We start from the raw sequence: 24433 nt of genomic DNA, 5'->3' as shown, positions 1-24433 counted from the left end.
TTGCCTACTCACCTGTTTATATCCCCTTGCAGATTCTTTATGTCCTCATCATAACATGCCCTCCTGCCTATTTTTGTATCATCAGCAAATTTGGATACATGACACTCTGCCCCCTCCTTCAAGTTATTAATATAGATAGTAAATAATTGAGGCCCTAGGACTGATACTGATACTAGTTACATCTTTCCAACCTGAAAATGGCCCATTAATCCTGATTCTCTGTCTTCTGTATGTTAGCAATCCTCAATCCATGCTAATACATTACCCCCAATAACGTGAACTCTTATCTTTTATGTGGCACCTTTTCTGGAAATCCAAATACACCACATCTACCAGTTCCCCTTCATAAACTCTGCTTGTTATATCCTCAAAGAACTCTAGCAAATTTGTCAAACAAGATTTCCCTTTCACAAAACCATGTTGACTCTGTTTCATTGTGTTAAGCTTTTCCAAATGTCCAGCTATTTCTTCCTTAATAATGGACTCTAGCATTTTCCCAATGACAGATATTAGGCTGACTGGTCTATAGTTTCCTGCTTTTTGTCTCCCTCTCTTCTTGAACAGAGGCATCACATTAGTGGTTTTCCAATCTGCTGGGACCCTCCTGGAATCCAGTGAGTTCTGGAATATTTCGACCAATGCCTCCACTATCTCTGCAGCCACTTCCTTTAAAACCCTTGGATGCAGGCCATTAGGTCCTGGCGACTTGTCTGCCTTTAGTCCCATTAGTTTCTCAAATACTTTGTCCCTCGTGATAGAAACTGTTACAAGATCTTCCCTCCCATTAGCTCCTTGCTTATCTGGTATCTTTGGAATGTTTATAGTGTCCTCCACTGTGAAGACCGATGCAAAATATTGATTTAAATTATCTGCCATTTCTGTGTTCCCCATTATCAATTCTCCAGTTTCACCCTCCAAGGGTCCCACACTCACTTTAGCTGCTCTCTTTCTTTTTATATACCCATAGAAGCTCTTGAAGTTTGTTTTTACATTTCATGCCAATTTAGTTTCGTAACCAATTTTCTCCCTTTTTATTAGCTTTTTAGTCATCCACTGCAGGTTCCTAAAAAATTCACAATCCTCTGGCTTGCCACTAATTTTTGCTGCTTTGTATGCCTTAGTTTTTGATCGGATACTCTCCTTGACTGCCTTTGTTAACTACAGGTGATTCATCTTTCTCATCGGGTCCTTCTTTTTGACCGGTATAAATTTTTGCTGAGCATTATGAAATATCTGCCTAAATGTCTGCCACTGGTCATCCACTGACCTTCCTCTAGTCTATTTTCCCAGCATGCTTTAGACAACTCTTCTTTCATACTTCTGTAATTGCCCTTATTTAAGTTGAGGACACCAGTTTGAGATCTGAGTTGCTTGCCCTCAAACTGATTTTGAAATTCTACCATGTTGTGGTCGCTACTCCATAGAGGATCCTTAATAATGAGATCTCTTATTAATCCTACCTCATTACACATTATTAGATCTAAAATAGCCTGTTCCCAGGTAGGTTCTACAACGTACAGCTCTAAGAAACAACCCCTGATGTGCTCTACTAATTCGTCTTCCATGTTACCTCTGCCAACCTGATTTGTCCAGTCGATATGCAGATTAAAATCACCCATGACAACTGTAGCACTGTTCTTACACACCTCCATTATTTCCCAATTTATAATTTGTCCTACAGTGAGGCAACTCTTTAGGGGCTTATAGACGACTCCCACCTCTAACTTCTTGCTATTCTTTATTTCCACCAAAACTGATTCCACATCACGATCTATTGCACCTATATCACTACTCACCACCATACTGATACCTTCTTTCATTAACAAAGCTACCCCACCTCATTTTCCTTTTTGCCTATTTTCTGGAACGTCGAATACCCTTGAATACTTAGTTCCCAGTCTTGGTCACCCTGAAACTGCATCTCTGTAATAGCAATCAAGTCATATCCATTTACTTATATTTGTGCTGTCAATTCACCTATCTTGTTATAAATGTTGCATGCATTCAGATGCTGCATGCATTTAATTAAGCTCTAATGAGTTTAGAATATATGGATGGTTTCAAAGTTACAGGTTGCAGTTCGAAACTGCCTTTCCAGAATGATAATTCAGGCAGAGAATATAATCTTTTGCCTGTTTCTCTGCATGCTACTTATTTTACTGGAGTCAGTATTCTACATTTAAGCCTTTTTTACCTAATCACCTAACAGTATCCTTATTGCTTCTGCATGCACCCAATTTTATGTTATCAGCCTGACGTTGGTAGTGGTGAAAATTCTAGAGTCCATGGTAAAAGATTTAATAGCTGAGCACGTGGAAAACAATGGCGGAATCAGACAGAGTCAGCATGGATTTATGAAAGGGAAATCATGCTTGACAAACCTACTGGAATTTCTCGAGGATGTAACTAGTAGAGTTGATGAGGGGGAGCCAATGGATGTGGTTTATTTGGACTTTCAGAAGGCTTTCGACAAAGTCCCATGTAAGAGATTGGCGTGTAAAATTAAAGCACATGGGATTGGGGGTAGTGTATTGAGATGGATAGAAAACTGGTTGGCAGACAGGAAACAAAGAGTAGGAATAAACGGGTCTTTTTCCGAATGGCAGGCAGTGACTAGTGGGGTACTGCAGGGATCGGTGCTGGGACCCCAGTTATTCACAATATATATTAATGATTTAGATGAGGGAACTAAATGTAATATCTCCAAATTTGCAGATGACACAAAGCTGGGTGGGAGAGTGAGCTGTGAGGAAGATGCAGAGATGCTTCAGTGTGATTTGGATAAGCTGAGTGAGTGGGCAAATGCATGGCAGATGCAGCATAATGTGGATAAATGTGAGGTTATCCATTTTGGTAGCAAAAACAGGAAGGCCGATTATTATCTGAATGGCTATAAATTGAGAGAGGGGAATGTGCAACGAGACCTGGGTGTCCTTGTACATCAGTTGCTGAAGGTAAGCATGCAGGTGCAGCAGGTGGTAAAGAAGGCAAATGGTATGTTGGCCTTCATAGCCAGAGGATTCAAGTACAGGAACAGGGATGTCTTGCTGCAATTGTACAGGGCCTTAGTGAGACCACACCTGGAATATTGTGTGCAGTTTTGGTCTCCTTATCTGAGGAAGGATGTACTTGCTATAGAGGGAGTGCAGCAAAGATTTACCCGACTGATTCCTGGGATGGCAGAACTGACATATGAGGAGAGATTGAGTCGATTAGGATTATATTCACTGGAGTTCAGAAGAATGAGGGAGGATTTCATAGAAACCTGTTAAATTCTAACAGGACCAGACAGGGTAGATGCAGAAAGGATGTTCTCGATGGTGGGGGAGTCCAGAACCAGGGGTCACAGTCTGAGGATATGGGGTAGACCATTTAGGAATGAGATGAGAAATTTCTTCACCCAGAGAGTGGTGAGCCTGTGGAATTCGTTACCACAGAAAGTAGTTGAGACCAAAACATTGTTTGTTTTCAAGAAGGCATTAGATGTAGCTCTTGGGGTGAAAGGGATCAAAGGGTATGGGGAGAAAGCGGGAGCATGCTATTGAGTTGGATGATCAGCCATAATCATATTGAATGGCGGAGCAAGCTCAAAGGGCCAAATGGCTTACTCTTGCTCCTAGTTTCTATGTTTCTATAAATGCACTAAATGCTTGGTCTTCACACCAATCTTGCCACAAACAAGCATGGTTGAGGCTGCATTGTGGAGACTCACACATAGCCACCCAGCCTTGCTACTCAAGATACTATGAGATAGACATTTACACATTACTACCGCTGGCGTAAGGCTTTTCATGAGGGAAGCACATGCCCTCCATCATCTTCTATCCACAAATATTGGAAAAATCATGCATTGCACATACCCATGCTCAAATTCCAAATATGTGCCTCCCATCGCATGAAGCTGTGCACTGAGAATGTAGATTTACGGACTCTATCTCTATAGGCTGTTGTACTATTGCAATGTGCCATCATGCCATTTAAACAGTTTCTATTTAACAGCAAAAAAAAATGAGACGGGAAGTCAATTGACCCCAATTACATGGTTGGTGAAAATGCTGAGCAATATAAAGCAAACAAATCAGGAATATCCCTGGTTCCATCAGCAGCCTGCGTTTACTTGTGGGATCTTAGGCAGGATAATAATAGCATTCCTGCAATTGGGCTGGGTAGGTCTGAAATCAGCCAAGATTCCTATCTTGATCATTATCTAGCTTTACCAAGCAATGGTGCGCATAATTTCATGAGACAGACAGAAAAATATTACTCAATCCTATCTCTCCATCACATTTCTCAGTGCTTCCCCTGTTGACATCCAGCTTCGGATAGACCATAATTTTCTCAAATTAAATATTGAGAAGATTAATCAGTTTCAGTCCTGCAAAAATTCTGTAACTTCATGACCAATCCCATCACCTTCTGTACTTAACTTTATATATTCAACAGGGTTATGCCCAGACATTTGTCACTTTTGCTTTAAGAAGCCTGGTCTGCATGCTCAAAAAATGGTTAAATGAATCTCACTTTGAAGTGAGATACCTTGTGGAAAAGAATGTTACTCTGCTTCGTCACACAGCCTGGTCCAGGTCTAATTCTGGTTTTACTGTACAAGTACGACGTGTGTTTATATAGTCTTTAAAGTAGCAAAACATCCTGCGGCACTTCACAGGGGTGATTAGAGCTTTAGTGTTGGTGCAAACAATTTCACTTTGCACTGACTTATAATGTGAATGAGTGCAAGTTAATTCTGAAATATGGAAACTAAGTGCAAACTTATGACATTTCAGTATTAATATTGAATTATAAACACATACCCAAAGAGAAATTGCAAATAGTGCATAAATAATATATGCTGCTTATTAAAAATTGAAAACAAAATGTAGCTGTGCATTTGTAAATCCCCAAACTGGATAATCTTAAGAATAATGGCATAAATATGGATGCCAGAGATGCTGAGGAAAAAAAAAACTAAGTTCTAGGTAACTCCTGACAACTCTAATAATACTGTATAGGACAAAAATAATCATGGAAGGTTTTTAAGATTTAGAAGGTTCATGTTGTTAACAACAGGTTGGGATAAACATAAATTGCTTTTTATAATAAGACCTCTGTACAACCCAGAGTTCTAACCGGTGTTACCTGATGGTTTGGTTACATTTAACATGTCTTATGAGGTTTCCAAGGAATATGGTCTGTATTATTTTTAAAAAATCAAATATCACTAAACTGTGACTCACAAAACGCTCATTTAGACATTTGCCAATCACAATTATGCTAAAGTGGGATTATAACCTGGAATTGACAGATCTGTGGCTATTTAAAGTTGCAGAACATTTGGATGAAAATTGAGTTTCTTTGTGTGTCAGATAAAATAGAACTTAACAGTTGACCTATGAAGAACGAGAAATGCTTGCTCATTTGTATAATAATCTTATACTTTACGGCCTGGTTTGTTCTTTGTATAGCAGAGAATAACAGCAGTATGCATTCCGAGATGTGACTCGGATAAATGTCAGGCAACTTAGGAACAGTGATTTGAAAAGACCAGAATTTTCTGTTCCATTTTAGACTCATTTGGTTTTAACTCAGATGTTTATTGCTTCTCACTGCAAAACAGATAGAAGACGGAGGAATTAGAGGAAATGGACAGGACTTTGAGAGTGCTGTCTCAGACATGATAGGCTAAATGGCATCCCCTTCTCGTGTAAAATTCTATGGGCAGAATTTTACGGCCCCCTTTCGGCGGAGACGGGGCCGTTAAATGCGGCGAGCCGTTGTAAACTCCATTGACTTCAACAGGAACGTAAAATCCCGTTGCAGTAAAATTCTGCCCTATGAGTCCGTGCCCTATAAAAAATAAGCTAATGGTTTAGCATAAGCAAGTATGAACTTGCCAGAAATCTCAATGAAAGGCCATCGACTTGAAACATTGGGCTGAATTTTGTCAATTGCCAGCAAGACCCTTCACCAGGGCCGAAAGCGGAGGCAACCCCACATCGACAGGCAGTAGGCCCGGGACTGCGTGTTGCCGGCAGAGACCTGCTGCCAGGACTGCCATCCAATTAAGGATGGCGGCCTGCTCTGAAGGGGTGCTGGCTCAACTGGGGGGCCGGAAGCTGAGTAAAGCCATCACTAGCACAGAGGCTGCAGCTCCAGGAAGGGGGCGCCTCGATGGCCTGGTGCCCTTGAAGACAGTTGAGGTCGGTTGGGGGAAGCTGGGCCAAGGCAGCCAGGTGCCAGCCATTGTGCAGGAGGTTGGGAAGCACTGTTGGTGTCGCTGCCACAAAGGCAGCCATTACCAGTGAGGGGGCCATGGAGTGCCCATCAAAAAGGACCCCCTACCCACCTCCACCAAAGCCTGCCGGGAGGCTACCAGATTTTTCACTGGGCGGTCTCCTGATGTGACTGCAAAATGCCTGCAGAGGTAGAAGTGGCCCTTAATTGGCCACTTAAGTGGCTCAATTGGCCTCCCGGGGTCATACAATCTGCCATCTTTCCCGCCCCTGGCAATGTGACATTGTGGCAGGAAGACATTGGACTCCCTCCCCAGTGCTTGGCCCTGCCATGTTGTCAGCCACCTCACCTCCCATCTCATCCCCGCAGGGTCTGGACATTTCAGCACATGAGTTCTGTTAATTTCTTCACAGATGCTGCCAGATAAACTGAGCTTTTGCGAGGATTTTTTTGCTTTTATTTTAAAAATCTGACATGAGCAGTATTTTCCATTTGTGCTAAACTGACAGTCTCGCTAAGATGATACAGATCAACCATGACCTAGCTGAATGGCAGAACAGGGTCAAAGGGCTAAATGGCCTTCTTCTGTTCCTTTGTTCCAATGGTGCACTGGACAGTTTGATGTTTGAAATGGAAAAGAGTGCATACTAGTATTGTAGAGAGTTCTCTTTTGAGGCAGGGGTTAAAATATACCAGGCCATAATTCTGCACCTGATCTTACAATGTTGAAGGGCTAGATGGGCTCAATATTGATTTGAGGTGCTTAGGTTATAAAGGTATTGCATTTCCCAGCATTGACAAACCTCATCTTGCTGACCACACATCGAAACACCAGAAAAAAATAAGTTTAAAGTAAATGGATTTCCCCAGTTTTACACATTATTATACAATGTCCTTCAAGTTCTCTGATATAATAAATGACAATGCTCCTTTTCTTCATTTTATGTGCCTTCGTACTCAATCTCATATCGGGAAAATAATAGGTTATTGATTAAATATAGGATGAGCATGACAAGTGGAAACAGTGTCTGCAGAAAATGATGTGGCACAATATCACTCAGCCGGTATTTTCTCAGTCAGTTTATAATTCACACAGTTCATTTTGCCATAAATGTCAATAAGTGTTCATTTAATTAATAATGAGCTCATTCTATCAACCATTTTCAGGCATTATCCCATGAAGAAGAAAAAAAGAATTCGTCACCGAAATAAAACAACCTTTATGTTATTGATGCTATAAAATGAGAAGGATTAAAAATGGAAAGTTGTGAACAGTATCTGTTGTAAATAAACTACGGTCTGGTAAGCCCCAAGGATTCTTGCCAGTGGGATCACATAGACCATCTTTCTTTGCTTGGAAGATTGGTAGAGGGCTTTAAAAATCTTGATTAGAAAATTCCACTTTAGACGTATGAAGAACGACCCCCACATATCGGCAGGATGTTAGACCCTCCTAGTGTTGGCTCAGGGTTTAGCTCACAGCATGCTGGCATTCTGGAGGCAGAGGACCTCCTGTATTGTGGATTGTGAAGACCCTGTACCCTGAGTTTGGCATGTTTAGTACTTGGATGCTGATTGGGCCTGTGTACTTTCTGGGGCCTCTAACATTACTAGCGTAGGAATGCTTGATGGCAAAAAATATGCCATTGCATTAAGACCCAGCCACCTGAGCATGCTGCTGCTGTTGAACAGTCGCTCAACTAGTCCAATGGTCCATTTGCAGGCAGAGTTTTGGGCATCTGTGATGACTGTGATCTTTTGGTTCTAAGGTATTTCTATGCAGAAGGATTAAGGAGCCTGCTTAATAACTCTCAAAAACATGAAGCAATATTCGCTTAACCCCTCAATGGTTTGTAAACAGTTAATCCTGGCTTTTATATTGTGCAGCAGGATATAAATACTTGTAGCATCTTAAACTTAAAAATTCTGCACAGAATAATTCAAATTATGAACATCCAGAGATGTCTGTGGGGTCTGCAGGAGGGGCAGAGAATTCCCTCTTTCCCAACCTACCCTCCCCCCACCCTAGGGCAATATTGGATATGCTTCTTTATGGATTTTAGAAGGGAGCCACACTGTTTAGGTTAGAGAAACAGGGTCAGAGAAGAGCAACAGCAACAGGACTAACGTTGAATGTGGTGACATTTAAATGGCAATATGCCCCCAGAAAAAAAACCAAATGACCTAGCCAGGGCTGGGCAGGCTCAGCACAAAGCTCAGAGCAGCTGGAGAAGTACCACCAGCAGTACCTTTGCAAGATCCTCCAAATCCAGTGGCAAGAAAGGTGATCCAACAGCAGTGCCCTCTCCCAAACCAACATGCCGAGCATTGCGGCGCTAATCACTCAAAGCCAGCTCCGCTGGGTAGGAAACGTTGTTCATATGCCTGGCACCAGACTCCCGAAGCAACTACTTTCATCGGGACTTGGTCATGGCAGGAGACTTCCAGCAAGGCAGTGGAAATGCTTCAGGGATGTCCTCAAAGTATCCCTGAGGAGGTCAAACATCCCTGCCAACTCATGGAAGTCCCTGGCATGTGACCACCAAAAATAGAGAAGGTCCATTTGGGAAGGCACTGAACACATCGAGAGACTTCACTGGGAACACGCTGAGGTGAAGTTGAGGCATCGCAGGCACCACACAAGTTCCCCAACAGCTCATCTACCCGATCCTTCAACACCAGCTGCCCCTCATGCGGCAAAGTCTGCAGATCGCACATTGGATGTATCAGCCATCTCAGAACCCATCGAACCGGAGCGGAAGCAAGTCATCCTCGATAGCGAGGTCTGCCTAAGAAGCAGAAGAGAAAGAAGAAGAAGAGGAGTCAGCAGCACTTTGCACAACTGGCTGGTATAAGTAAAAATGGCAGAAACTCACAGTGATTTCCCCTCAATTCTGTTAAAGTGACTGACTTGCTTACAGTTAATGCTGAGGAGACATTTTGTAGGTGTTATTATTAGGCAACTTAGCTGGCAACCTTTTGTATCTTGTTTAGGTTTAGCCAGGTTAGTGCTGATGTCCTACATGCTCAACTCATGACTTCAACCATAGTGAGGGCATCGAGGGCGTAAGTCAGACCTTGCGGGAGTCCAAAATATAAGGCAAAACTGAAGACCCCTAGCTCACATATGCTTACAGCTTGGTTGTCCCTAACAGAGCAATACTGCAGAGGTTTGACAAAGAGACCTCCAGTCTGCCACATGTGTAAGTTAGCAGAAAGCTGAAAGGAAGAAAGGTTGAAAAGAAAATAACACAGTATGAATAAAATATTTTGGTTCATTGCTAGTGTCCAGTGGGAAGCCATGCACTACATTTAGCTAACGATGGAGAGACATGTTTCCCACATGATCTTGCTGGACTAATCAGTTCAAGCTGGTAAATTGACGCATATTTGTTTATAATTCCTAATGACATAAGATAAGAGAGGGCAATGTGTCAGTTTACACTGACAATCTAAGGAGACATAAACTCCTTCGAATGTGCAGAACCGGGATCCAGATTTTCAGAAATTCAAAATTTTATCCTTGGACAACCCTTTTACACTTTTACACTATATAAATGGAAGAAATTCCCAATCACTATTACATACATTTACTGATGCCTATCGTTCCTCCATAGGCAGCTCACCCATTGCATCAAATGAGTTTCAGGCCATTCAGCTCAAAGACAGTATTCATGTTCCTCCTGGCTGACATGAATTTCAATGAGAAATGGCGACCTGTCTTTCTTTGGTGGTCACCTTGCAAGGCCGCATCCAATGCCTTGAAACAAACTCCACTCAAGCCCAATGTTCCTGACAGGGCCCTTAAACACATGTTCCAAATGCAATATTTCCAAGTTCACGGATGACACCTGACACACATGCAGGGAATGTGTGTTGTGAGGAAAATGCAAAGCAGCCTCAAGGGGATTTGTACAGACTTAGTGAGTGAGCAAGAAAGTGGCAGATGGAATATAATGTGGAAAAATGTGAGGTTATCCACTTTGGTAGGAGGAACAGATGTGCAGAATATTTCTTAAATGATTAATCTCTTAAAGAGATGAGAAAGTGTAGATGTACAAATGGATCTGGGCGTCCTTGTCAATAAGTCACTGAAAGCTAACATGCAGGTGCAGCAGGCAATTAGGAAGGCTAATTGTATGTTAGCCTTTATTGCAAGAAGACTTGAGTAAAGGAGTAACAAAGTTATAGTTCAATTGTATAGAATCTTGGTTAGACCACACTTGGAGTACTGTGTGCAGTTTAGGTCCCCTTACCTTAGAAAGGGTATTATTGCCATAGATAGAGTGCAAATGAGTCTTGCTGCCAGGATGGGGAGACTGTGTTATGAATAGAAATTGGAGAAACTGGGATTGTATTCTCTAGAGTTCCGAAGAATGAGAGATATCTCATTGAAACCTACAAAATACTTAAATGGAAAGACAGGGAAAATGCAGGTAAGATATTTCCCCTGGTTGGGGAGTCTAGAACCAGGGGACACAATTTCCAATTAAGAGGGAAGCCACTTAGGACTGAGATGAGGATAATTTATTTTACACAGAGGGTTGTGAATCCTTAGGATTCTCTAGCCCAGAAGACTGTGAAAGCATGAGAATGGATATTATTTTTAAAAATATTTTGGGGAATATTGTGTTACTCTGTAAAGAAGGCTAGATGTCTGTTTCTTTGTGTGTGTGATTTAATTAAGCTGGGCAGAGTTAATAGGAGTCAGGTTGCCTGGCTGATTGGCAACACAAAAAGGTTAAAGGGTTAAGTTTGAGGTACAAGTAATTAGGTTAGATCTAACATTTGCATTTTTAGATAAGTTGAGGAGCTGCTTGAATTTAAATGGGGAATCAGAGATAACAAGGAAAATGGCTGCATCTTGCAGGAGTCCATAGCTAAATAATAGCAGAGATATTATATTTTTATTGACCCAAAGCAAAGACAAGATGGAAACATGAAAAATCTTATATTTGGAAGGGTTTGAGTTTCAAAGGGGTGTGAGAACACTGGGACAGGGAGGAAAGGGGCAAAAGATGTACTAGAGTTACTGTGGACAGTTAGTTTTTGGCTATTGAGCTGGATAACTTGAGCCATTAAGCTGGAGATAGCTGGAGTTCTTTGAGTTGTTGAGAAGTCTTGGGCTGCAGCCAGCAGTTTTATTCTGAAGTGAAATCCATAGCAAAGTGGAAGAGGGTACAGATCGTGTGTTACACCTTTATTGAAGCTACAGCAGTTTGCCATGTGTAATATTACTGGATTCCATATTTAAATATCTATAAGGGAGCGTTGCCGGGGAAGTGTTTACTTGTGGGTTTGACCAAGTAGAGAGTTTTGGGGGAATGTTCTGTAAGGCTAACCTTAATTGTGTAACTGTAATCCTGTGCGCTTAAATTTTCTTTTTTTTTATCAGTAAGGCTTTTACTTTTAAATTTTAAAAATCCATAAGTGTCACCGCTGAGATTGGTATATCTTCTTGTTATTAGAATACAAAAAAAAGTGTTGTGGCCCGTAAGCCAAGTTTCCCTCTGGGATTTGGTTTGCGCAGCAATTAACACCAGCTGTGGTCAGAGCAGGAGCTCAGTCATTGGGGAGAATTTTCCCCATATCGGGCGGGCCCGTGCGGGAGCGGGCGAGGGTGGGCACGGATCCGATTGTGGTTCACGATTGGGTCCACACTGCCATTATATGCGGGTGGTCCAATTAAGGCCCGCCCAGAGTATTTCACGACTCCCGAGGATAGCAGGGATGGGCGGGGGGCGGCGGCCGTGCACAGACTGCCAGGTCCAATGGCGACCCAGTGGCCTGTTTAAATGAAGGACTGGCAGCCTTTGCAAGGCTGCTCACAATGGCTGGGAGAAGAGCACATCAGACGGGCAATGTGCATGACGCAAGTCCAGAGGGCAGGCCATCAGGGCAGGCCAGGCCGGAGGGTAGGCCATCAGGGCAGGCCAGGCTGGAGGGTAGGCCATCAGGGCAGGCCAGGCCAGAGGGTAGCCCACCGGGGTAGGCCAGGCTGGAGGGTAGGCCATCAGGGCAGGCCAGGCCGGAGGGTAGCCCACCGGGGCAGGCCAGGCTGGAGGGTAGGCCATCAGGGCAGGCCAGGCCGGAGGGTAGGCCACCAGGTCAGGCCAGGCTGGAGGGTAAGCCAGTGGGGCAGTGTGCCCCTCATTTCTCCGACGAGTGCCTAGCTGCTCTCCTGGAGGAGGTGGCAGTGCGGCGGGAGGTCCTTCTTCCGCGGGACGGGAGGTGGAGGCCTCCCCACCTGACTAAACGTGCGTGGGAGGAGGTGGCCGAGAGTGTTAGCTCCCATGATGTGGTGCAATGCTCATGGCTCCAATGCCGCAAAAGATTCAACAACCTCCTGCACTCGGGAAGGGTGAGTACCATGTTGCCTCAAGTCACTTAATGCAGCCGTCACCCTTTCTCCTCAGCCCCACTCCCCAACCCCCCCTCTCTGAGTACAGTAACAGCATTGAATCCTTCACGGCCTGTATCCCTCGATGGGTGTGCCCCACCCCCCCCTCTCTGAGTACAGTAACAGCATTGAATTCTTCACGGCCTGTATCCCTCGATGGGTGTGCCAGCAGAGATTGCCCATGCCCAGTTCACGCTGAGAGGGTTGAGCTAGGATGTGTACTGCATCCACAGCATGTGTGACACTAACACCCAGAGTATAGAATGGGGTTGAAAGTCAAGGATCTGCACCTATACAGAGTGCTGGAACTGCAAAGCATGTCAAAGCCAGGGCACTAACATGCTGGGAGGGGAGCTTCCAGTTAATGGGACACCAATCCATCTGCTGGTCTTTGCATTCCAAGTGCTTGTGCTTCCTTGCTTAGCAAAGTGACACCTTATGGTGCCACATGTGAAGAAGGCAGCATTTGGGCAATGGTGGGGGGTCAGCCCTGGCTTGTTTGGGTGAGTGTGCAGCAGCTGTGGGGTGATGAAGAACTGGAGTCCTGCAATGTCCCACTCTGGCTGGGTTGGCAGGGATGTGATGGGAATTCAGGTACAGGCTGGACTAATCAATGCTCTTCTCTCCTTTTCAGGAGAAGACTGGTGCAATTCTGCTGAACGGATGTGGACTGGCGGAGGGTAGGCCCAGTTGGCCATCCTAACACCTTACAAGCAGCAGGCCATGGATCTGGAGAGGCACCATGCTCCCAGGTCCACCTGTGGCGGTGAGGCTGTGATGCCACAGGCAGGTATGTTTGGTGAGCACTCAGGTCACCATGTGTGTCCCAGAAGCCGTGGCATTGCTGTGTACTCAGCGATTGAAGCTGGCAACATGGGTTGACCATTGATTATGGAAGGATGAGCCCATTATGATCTGGGGGAGCGGCATGCAAGTTGACATTGTCTGCACTGTAACTAATCAAATGTCCTTTCTCTTCCTTTCAGCATCACCGGAGCAGGGCCGGGAGGAGGAGACAGAGGGCCCACCTCTCACCCCTGAGGCCCCAGAGCAAATCCACTCACCAGCGTCACACCATCTCAGCCAGGCAGATACCAGCGCAGATACTAGCACCTCGGTTGGAATTAGATCTTTGGCTAGTGTTCTGGGGCATAACGGTGAGGGCACTTCACACTCGCTTGAGGTATGGGCAGAGGCAGAGATTGCCCACTGACAGTTGGAGGACAGCTGAGAACCTGGAGGCTCCTCCAGGAAACCAGTCAGGGCCTCCTGGGGTTGCGCTAGGACCTGCAAGCCCTCACAGAGGCATTGGCCTCAGCTGGTCAATGCCAGTGTGGGAGATGTATCTGAGCTCAGTGCCTATCCATCTATAGTGAGCAGCGACCTCACGTCGGTGCAGCAGCTGCCTGTTGTCTCTGCGGGCTCCTCTCAGGGCGCTCCAGATGAAGGCAGCAGCTCCTCCACCCCTCTGCCTGTGACAGTGGCATCCAAAGAGGCTGCGGTGGCTGGGGAGATGCCAGCTGTGGAACTGGCTGCTCCCTCCCAGGCGGGGCCATCAAATGCTCCATGGGCCAGAGGACATCCACCCAGGTTATTGAGGCCAACAGGACAGCACAGTGAACAGGCTGTCTCAGATGCCAGTGCCAGCGAGGGGAGAACACCTAGACGTAGCACCTGTAAGCGTAAATTTAAGACACCTTAGGCACACCACGGGTTTCTCACTGGTGCTTTTGTGTTGGTCCATAGTAGTTTCTGGAAGACTTGGTGTGATGTCCAACAACTTTCTTTTTTGCTTTATGAAGTTACATTTGTTCCCTCAATAGATTTTGACATGTTGCCATGCCTCAGGGTGATTCCTTACTTCTACAAGTGGACAGGAAGCCATGATGTTATGAATGAGTTGTTTGACATTCAGCTTTATTGACAAGGTCCTGAGTTAATGCTAGTATCCAGGCTGATTTAGCACTCAGGTATCGAGTGTGGAGCCTGCAGCCCTGGCATGCGTTGAAGGTCCATCTGTGGTGTGCTAGCTGAACGTTCTTTGGTTTAAAGCCTCCTGGGCATTCCTGCCTCCCTGGAGCATGCCCGGGTCAGCATTTACCCCCCCAGCATTCTCCTGTGCGTGCTCATCCTCAGACCCACTGCTGGACTCATCGTGTGCATCCGGAGCAACTTCCTCGTCCACTGCATTGCCCCTTTCCAGCACCAGATTGTGGAGAGTGCAGCCTGCAGCCACTATCAGCGACACACGAACTGGGGGGTATTGGAGTGCACCCCTAGAGCGGTGCAGGCATCGGAAGTGCATCTTCAGAAGACCGATGGTTCTCTCCACCACAGCCCTTGTGGAGCCGTGGCTCCTATTGTACCGCTGCTCAGCTTCTGTTCTTGGGTGGCGGAGAGGCGTCATGAGCCACCTTCTGAGGGGATAGCCCTTGTCACCCAGCAGCCAACCATCCAGTTGGGCTGGAGCACTGAAGAGCCCCGGCACCCGGGAGTGTCTGAGGATGTAGGCATCGTGGGAGCTGCCTGGGTACCTTGCACAGACTTGCAGATTCAGCATCCTGTGATCACACACTATCTGCAGGTTCATGGAGTGGAATCCCTTCCTGTGATGAAGGCACCGGGCTCACCTGCTGGCGCCATGATGGCCACATGTGTACAGTCTATTGCACCCTGGACACGGGGGAAGAAAACAATCGCTGCAAAGCCTCTGGCTCGCTCTCTCTGGCTGGCCTGGTCCCAGCGGTAGTGAATGAAAGTCAATGCGCACCTGAATAGAGTGTCTGTCACCTGCTTGAAACTAGTGTGGACAGCTGATTGGGAAACACCACAAAGATCACCCACCGACCCCAGGAAAGAGCCAGAGGCATAGAAGTTGATGGCAGCTGTGACCTTTAGAATCACTGGCATGGGGTGCCCACCCACACAGTCTGCGGAGATCTCAGGCCTATCATCTGACAGATGGAGGTGATTGACTCCCTTGAGAGATAGAGCCCCCTTCGGTACTGCACCTCAGACATATTGAGGTAGCTGCATCACCGCCTGTATACCCTGGCAGCAGGATAGTGGCGCCTTCAGCAGCCCCTTCCGCCTTGGACTTCCTGTTAGCCCTGCACCCCTTGTGCCTGTGCCTCTCCTCCCAAAGGTGGCTCCCCTGGAGGCTGAATGTGGACTCCTGGTCTCCTCCCCCTTCTGGCCCTCCCTTCCTCCTTAGAGGAGGTGCCTCCAGTGGAGAGCTCAACTCCCATTCCCAGGCTAAAGGAAGGCTTCCTGAAAGCTGCAGGCCCCAAAAATGATCTTTACTGTAGAGTTCTGACCAAGGCTTTTACTCCTGTCCAAGCAGCTGGTATGAGTTTTGAAGTATTCTTGCTCACACAGGCAAGACACTTAAACAACTGAAAGATCACATTCACCACCCCACTCACCCCTCTTATGCCGCCCGTGGATGGTGTTTATACAAATGTCTCCTACCCGCCTGCCTGTTGCGCCCGTGCGACGTCCTGAAGATCGCACAGGCTGCGAAAATTCATATGCAATTGCTGCCTCAAGGGTCTTAACTGGCCTATTAATTGATGGTGAGCGTGCATCAGAACTTATAGCGCGCCCGCCTTCCGAAATATCGTGATGGTGCACGGTGACATCGGGAAGCACGCCCAACTTCACTGTGCGTCATTTTATGCATCGGCGTGTGGGGCCTGCCCCCACATGCCAATGGGAAAATTCTGCTCATTGAGTATGTTTAAAGCAATGGCTGACAGATTTCTAAATACCAATGGCATAAAGGGATATAGAGTTGATGTGGAAAAATAGCATTGAAGTTGATGATCAGCCCTAATTTTATTGAATGGCGGAGCAGGCTCACTGAGCTGAATAGCCCACTCCTGCTCCTATGTTCCTCTGTTCCGATGTTCATTCTTCATTTAGGTATGCACAGTGTTGTCCAGTTTTGGATGGCCTTAAGGTTACGAAGGGAAGAACATGGAACGCTGGCCAGGAGTGAATTTGAATCGTTGAATCAAGAACAAAGGCATAAATGAGCGTTTCCAGAGCAGATGAGCTGAGGCAGGGTACTGGTGGTTCAACCTCTGCCAGCCAAGTAGAGCAATGAAGTTGGTAGCTGGGGGACAGAGTTTCTGGTGGGGAATTAAAACAATGGTGTCAGTCTTCCACTAATTAATTGGAGAAAATTTCTGCTTACCCTACTGGAAGTTGGACAAGCCGTCCGACAATTTAAGGACCATGGAGGAGTCATGAGAGATGATGGTGAGGTAGAGCTGGGGTCTGGTCAGTGTACATGTGGAAACTGAAGTGCTTTTGGATGGCGTCGTGGCAGGACAACACGCAGATGAGAAATAAGAGGGGGTCAAGGATATATCCTTGGGGAAAGCTAGAGGTAATGGTGCAGGAATGAGAAGAGAAGCCATTGAAGTTGATTCTCTGACTACAATTAGATGGATAAGAATACATAAGAATGCAGCTTAAGAATGGAGAGGTGATGGAGGAAAATGTGCATTCAACCATGTCAAAGGCTATAGTCAGGTCAAGAAAGTTGAAGAGGGATAGCTTACCTTTGTCACCTTAAAATGAGATGTCACTGTGATTTTGATAAGAGCTGTTTCAGGAACATGGCAGGGTCAGCAACCAAATTTGGAGTAATTCACCAAAAGCATGCACATTGGTGTTTGAGGCTTATGTTGTCAAGTTTCCTTTTGTTATCACAAAACATAAAATGCATTCATTTGCATTGGTTTCCCATCTTGCCCGTGCCTGTGTGCTAAATGTAAACTTGCATTTTCATTTGCTTGGTGCTGAATGTGAAGCCGCGAATTGCTGGAACCATGTGGGGGATGTGCAACCTATGTATATCTGGTTAGGGGACTGCTTTGTGTGAGTGCAGTAATGATTTGTAGGGGAGATTTTCTCATTACTTTGATCCAGTGTGAGTGACTAACTGAACCTTGAAGTAATTGGGGCATGCCTCGCATCCCAAGCAGCAAAGGGAATGGCTGCATTGGGTGCCCATGATCCTCATCATCCACTTCCTCTGAATTTGAATCATCACCAGATGATGAGTAATGGGTTCTTTCTTTGAACTCGCTTCTTACCCTTGTGCAATTTTCTGTAGAATGCAGTGCACCAGTTATCCTGGTGTCCCTTGTTGGTGTGGAGTGAAGGCTGCCTCCCAATCTGTTTGAAGTGCATCTTTAGCATGTCAATGGCTTGACAGATTTGGTGGGCATGTGGCCGTCATGTGCTCTTGGGCAGATCGGGTTCCTCATAAGAATCATGAGTCAAGTTTGAAGGCGGTATCTCGTCTCCTAAGAGCTTGTTTGCATCTACGAAGTGGTCAAGGATGTTAAACTGCTGCAGGATGAAAGCAACATGGCAGCTCCAAGGTAATTTGGTGCTCACCTGTACAAACTGACAGCTTAAAAAACACAGGGAAGTTCATTCATTTCAGAAGCTTTGGCCCTGATTTTGAACTGTGTTGGAGGCAGTTAAAATGACGGAAATGACTCCCCCCCCGACCACTCCCCTGCCGTTCTGATCCCACTGCCTACCCACCATGTCTTGATGTTAACCCACTCTTTTCAGCAGGCAAGAGGGGCACTTTGCAAAAAGGCAGTGGGTTCCTCCTTTAAATATGCATATCATATCCCAATTAGTTATATGAGTCGCTCAGGATAGTGTCCCGGGCACGACCATCTTCAGCTGCTTCATCAATGAACTTCCCTCCATCATAAGGTCAGAAGTGGGGATGTTTGCTGGTGATTGCAAAATGTTCAGCACCATCCACAACTCCTCAGCAGTCCTTATTCATATGCAGCAAAACCTGGGTAACATTCAAGTTTGGACTTATAAGCGGTAAGTAACATTGGTGCCACACAAATGCCAGACAATGACCAGGCAGAATCATCCCAGAATTGCACTAAGTGCAGTAGTGGGCGTGATGACACAATGGTGGGTTTTCATGCCGTACCGTCCACTCCCTGCCTCATTAATTATGCAGCCGCAGCCTTGCTGATGGGCAGCCTCTGAATCATCCACCACGCCGTTATCTCGCTGTTTCCTCACTCCAGGTGCCATATCTAAACTGCAGCCATTCACACATTTCCCGATGCTTGCAGCCCAGGACTGCGCCAGTGAAGACCTGTCTCTGAAGGCCAAGAAGAGTTCAGTGACCTGTTACTGGAGCATCTTCTAGAGGCCCACTGTGATGTCCTCCACTCCTACTCTGGCCGCAGGATGTCCAGCAACCTCACCACTCCGACTTGAGAGGCGGTGACAATGGTGGTTAGTGAGAGTGGTGGTCAGTGCCAATGCTGCACGGAAGAGGTTGGTGATCCAGTAGGATGAATGATCTCATCTGTGCCACCAGGGTAAGGCAACCATCTCATCACTCTAAATTCACACACTCACAAGGACATCACGCAGTCACTGCATCTCACTCACTTCCAGCTCAAGGGACAACACTATTCACTCTCTCATACACACCCTCACATCTCCATTTGGCCCCATCTCCTCTGGAGACTATGTCCTCAGCCCTCACCATCTTGAGGCCACTTGCACAGATCAACATGTGTCCCCACACACATCGTGGGATACCCCCCTTCCCCAGTACAGCCCTCCCCCTGCAGCCTCTTCCCTTGCCTGAGGTCACTTCTCCCCTTTCCCCAAGCAAGGCCTAGCCCTGCAGGTCTCTACCTGCCCGTGAGCACCCATAAAAGTGATGTGCCCCCTGCAAAGCCTGGTGCTGATGACCACAAATGTTGCCTGAAGCAGGGTAGGCAAACAAACCTCAAATCCCTGAGTGAAGTGCAGCTTGTCAGGTGCACATCTCTTATGTACAGTTGCGAAACGCGCTGGTGCAATCCCAGATGATCCAGCATGGGGGGGTGATTCCAGTGAGCAGGGCTTATAATAAGATGCTAAAGTATTGAAATTAAGTTCCCAATGTGCAGCGGCAGGAAATGCAGCCTGCCATTGATGGGGGAAACAGGCGATTACAAACTGGTTTCACAGCGGTGTTAAACCGATTTTTGGCCTTCTCGCCATATTGTCCGCTCACTCTGCCAAACACTTTCACTGCCAACAGGAGTGGAAAATTCTGCCCTCTGCCCCTAACAGATTAAAATCTAACCATCCCCCCTTGATGTTCAATGGCATTACCATTGCTGAATCCCTCACTATCAACATCCTGACCAGAAACTAAACTGGACCGGCCATGTAAACACTGCAGCTACAATAGCAGGTCAGAGGCTAGGAATCCTGCAGCGAGTAACTCACCTCCTGAGTCCCCAAAGTCTGCCCACCATCTACAAGGTATAAATCAGGGGTGTGATGGAATACTCTCCACTTGCCTGATGAGTGCAGCTCCAATAACACTCAAGAAGCTCGACACCATCCAGGACAAAGCAGACAGCTTGATTGGCACTCCATCCACCACCTTAAACATTCACCTCTTCCACTACTGATGCACAGTGGCAGCAGAAAGTTGCACTACAGAAATTCACCAAGGCTCCTTCAACAGCACCTTCCAAACCCATGACCATTGCCATCTAGGACAAGAGTAGCAGATACATGGGAACACCACCACCAGCAAGCTCCCCTCCAAACCACACATATTCCTGACTTGGAAATATATCGCCGTTCCTTCACTGTCGCTGGGTCAAAATCCTGACACTCCCTTCCTAACAGCACTGTGTGTGCGCCTATGCCACATGGACCGCAGTGGTCCAAGAAGGTGTTTCACCACCATCTTCTCAAAGGCAATTAGGGTTGGGCAATAAATGCTGGCCTAGCCAGCATTTCGTTCACATGCCGTGAACGAAGAAATGAAAAAATGCTTCCTGGAGCTGTTTGCCTATTCAATAGTGGTGTTCTGCTACCCAGCACTTTGTAACTAACATCACTAGAGGGCTCTGTGATAATAGTCAGAATTGAAAAGGTTTTGTCATGATTCAACATCATGCAATTTGATTAGCGGCAACAAATGGAGCCTAGAAATTACGTCAACAGTATTATAGCACAAACTCTTCCCTCAAATACTAGTTAACTCCTAGGTTGACACCTCTGTGGAGATTACAGAGCGGTGTTTAACACAATCATACATGGCTATGTTGATTAAAAAATAACTGCAAATCACTTTACCTTCCATAGAAATTAAGTGGTTACCAGGCAACACAGGGTGCTGTTGCCCAGCAGAAAAGGCACAGGTGCTTAGCAGGGAACGGGATTGTTTTCTATGATTGCCGTGTTGATAAGTTTAGTGAAAATAAAACCTGATTTACAAGTTCATGTTATTTCTTCTAAAAATCTTCTTCAATTATTTTTATTTTTTCCTGTATTAATTGAGGACCATTGCCTTTTATGGAGAGTCTTGTTTCTGAGAGGATTGGAACCCGTCTACTCTGACACAGCCAGGTAAAGACTTCGACATTGCCCTCTGAGAGAGTTGCGGTTGTAACAGATGATGGCAGACAACTGGGCTGCAGTTCCCCTACAGCCAAAACCAAACAGCAATTCAACCCATCACTGTTGCACTCCATGCGTAGCATCAACCTAATTGCTGGTTTCAATTAAAGTTAAGAGCTGAACAAAGAGGCAAACATTCTATTCTTCCTTAAAATAAAGTCAAAACATATTTTAAACATCTACTTCAGCATTCCTAATTGCTATTTGAGAGATCTAAGCAACTGGCGATATTGCCGCAATGAATGTGGAGGAAGTAAACAGAGCCTGAAGGTGATGTGTGGTGCTCTGTTTGAATGGTACTGAAACTAGGTTTTGTGCTGCATGAGGTAGATGGCAGGCCACTGAATGACTCTAAGGTAGCAGTGCAGAATGGCTAGCAGAACGTGTCAGCTAGGCTCACAACTTTTTGCAGTAAAGCTCTCTGGGCATGAATGCAGGCATGAGGTGGGCGGCAGCGGCAAACGGGAGTGCCACAAACTTACACAGCCAGGCCGGCATGAAGTCCAAGCCATTAGAATCCTTGGGCCTTATTATCAACTTCATGGATTGTCTCGCGCCCGATACTGTGGGGGTCTTGTCGGTCCGCAGAGGTGGGTTCATGCCGGTGGGGTGTGGGCTGTAAAATTGGGGGTAGCTGTACCAGATCAGCACTCCCACCATGTTCCGCTATCAGAGAATTTTGCCAACAGCATAAAACAAAAGCAAAATACTGCGGGTGCTGGACATCGGAAATAAAAACAGAAAATGCTGGAAAAGCTCAGCGGGCCTGACATCTGTGGAGAGAGAAAGAGTTTTTCTTTATTCATTCACCGGATGTGGGCTTCGCTGGCTGGGCCAGCATTTATTGCCCATCCCTAGTAGCCCTTGAGAAGGTGATGGTGAGCTGCCTTCTTGAACTGCTGCAGTCCATGTGGTGTAGGTACACCCACAGTGCTGTTAGGGAGGGAGTTCAGGATTTTGACCCAGCGACAGTGAAGGAACAGTGATATAGTTCCAGATCAGGAAAACAGGTCAGTTAACATTTCGAGTCCACATGACTTTTCTTCAGAGCTCTTCCGCAGCTTGTCACTGGCCGAGTTGGGGTGTGGGCCTGTCAGCCACCTGATCCAATGGCGACCCGGAGACCGGTTTAAAAACAGCCCAAGCAGCCCCAGAAAGGCTGCCCTGGAAGGATGCCTGTCTGCCGTTGTAAAGATGGACTCGAATGCGGCAGCAAACACCAGGCGGGAGAGCAGGTCGGGGGTTGGGGGGGCACCCAGCCCCCCTTTTTTCCGACGAATGCCTCGCTGCCCTCCTGGAGGAGGTGACTGCCAGAAGGGGCACCCTTATCCTCAGAGATGGAAGGAGGAGGCCACCGTGCCTCACCAAGAGGGCATGGGAGGAGGTGGCAGCCCAGGTGAGCAACCACGACATGGTGCGGTGCATCTGGGTGCAGTGCCGGAAGCGCTTCAATGACCTGCTGCGTTCAGAAAGGGTGAGTACCGTGTTGGCATGGGCCAGTATGTTCAATTGTTTTGGGCTGGCCATCCCTCCGTGGAGCTCAGGGATGTTAGAGTCTGAGTGCCAACTGTCAATCACTCCGGAGCTGGCCAAGAGGGTGAGCTTTGACTGAGTGCCTTGCGGCCCGAAGGTCACAGCTCAGATGTGCCCTGTGAGGTGCTCCTCAGCTGGGGCTGGCCAGGCTGCAATGGCGCTGCAGGTAGAGAGTGGGCTAATCAATGCTCCTCTGTCCCTTCAGCAGAAGACGAGCCATAACCACATTGAGAGGTCATGGACAGGCGAAGGCCCTCGAAGCCTCCTAATATTGTCCAGATTTGAGCAGCACGCCTTGGAGCTGGAGAGATGCCACACATCTCGTTCAGCCGGTCGTGGAGAGGCTGGGGTGTCAGATGAAGGTAAGAGTGCAGTGCACAGAGATGAGAGTTTCGGATTGGCTTGTGTAGTCTCTTCATTGATGTGAGCCTCGAACCTGGACTCCCCATTGATCATTGAAAGATGAGGGGCACCGCGATGCAGATCTCTGTTATCTCACCAGTGTGCCTGGCATGCACAGTGACAGTGTGATGACTTTAACTAATGACATGTCCTTCTTCTCCCTTTTAGGTGCACCAGCAGGTGTAAGCTCGCCGGACCCTGAAGGGCCACCCCTGACACAGAGGACCACCATGCTCCCCAAGCACCTGTGTAACACCCACTCTCTGAAGCAGGCACCAGCGCAGATACCAGCACCTCAGTGGGCATTAGTTCGGCGGCTAGTATGGGTTCTGGGTGACAAGGGCTATCCTTTTAAAAGGTGGCTCATGATGCCTCTCTGCCATTCAAGAACAGGGGTGGAGCAGCAGTACAACAGGAGCCATGGCTCCACAAGGGCAGCGGTAAAGAGAACTATAGGTCTTCTCAAGACGCGCTTCCAATGCCTGGACCATTCAGGGGGTGCACTGCAATACCCCCCAGAGCGGGTTTCACTGATAGTGGTTGAATTCTGTGCTCTCCACAATCTGGCACTGGCAAGAGGGGGCCCCCTGGAGGAAGAGGATCTTTACGCAGCTGCACAGGCCACAGAGGATGAATCCAGTAGTGAGTCAGAAGATGAGCACGGTGAGGTGAATGCTGAGGGTGTGGAGCCAGACCTTGGTAACCTCCAGGGAGGCAGAGACACTAGGGATGCTTGATCCAATGCTCCTTCAGCGAGGCTGCCAAATAAGAACGATCACCTCATGCCAGGGCTGCCACCTCCATCCTGGATCGCAGAAATAGCCCTTTCCTTGGTCCGCAAGATGCACTCAGTGTTTGTACAATAAAGTTTTAAGCCACCCACATCCAGCATTACATACTGGCCTACCCTACACCTACAAAGCAAATGAAGCGTACTTAGGCCAATAACACAAAAGCAAATGTAAATGGCAGGGGGCAGGGGAAGCCCCGAGACTTCCTAATGGGACTTAGAGAAGCAACCTTCCCCTTTTAGGTCTCAAAAGAAAGCAGTAAAACCTTTTCAACGCTTTCCATTCTGAAGTTTGAAACCACAGATTACGAGGAGCAAGTAATGTGAATGAGGTGATTGGTTACACAGAAAGCAAGCACCATCGAACCTCTTGTTATTTGCAGTGCAAAGAGTCATTACTATCACTGAAGCCCTCATCAACAACATCCTGGGGGTTACCATTGACCACAAATTGAACTGGGCCATCTATATAAATACTGTGGCTACACTAGGTTAGAGACTGTGAATTCTGCATTGAGTAACTCACCTCCTGGCTCCCCAAAGCCTGCCCACCATCTACAAGTTGGGAGTGTGATGGAATACTTTCCATTTGCTTGGATGAG

The sequence above is a fragment of the Cetorhinus maximus genome, chromosome 3 (assembly GCF_964194155.1).
Source record: "Cetorhinus maximus chromosome 3, sCetMax3.hap1.1, whole genome shotgun sequence".
Taxonomy (NCBI): Eukaryota; Metazoa; Chordata; class Chondrichthyes; order Lamniformes; family Cetorhinidae; genus Cetorhinus; species Cetorhinus maximus.
This window is presented reverse-complemented; position numbering follows the sequence as displayed.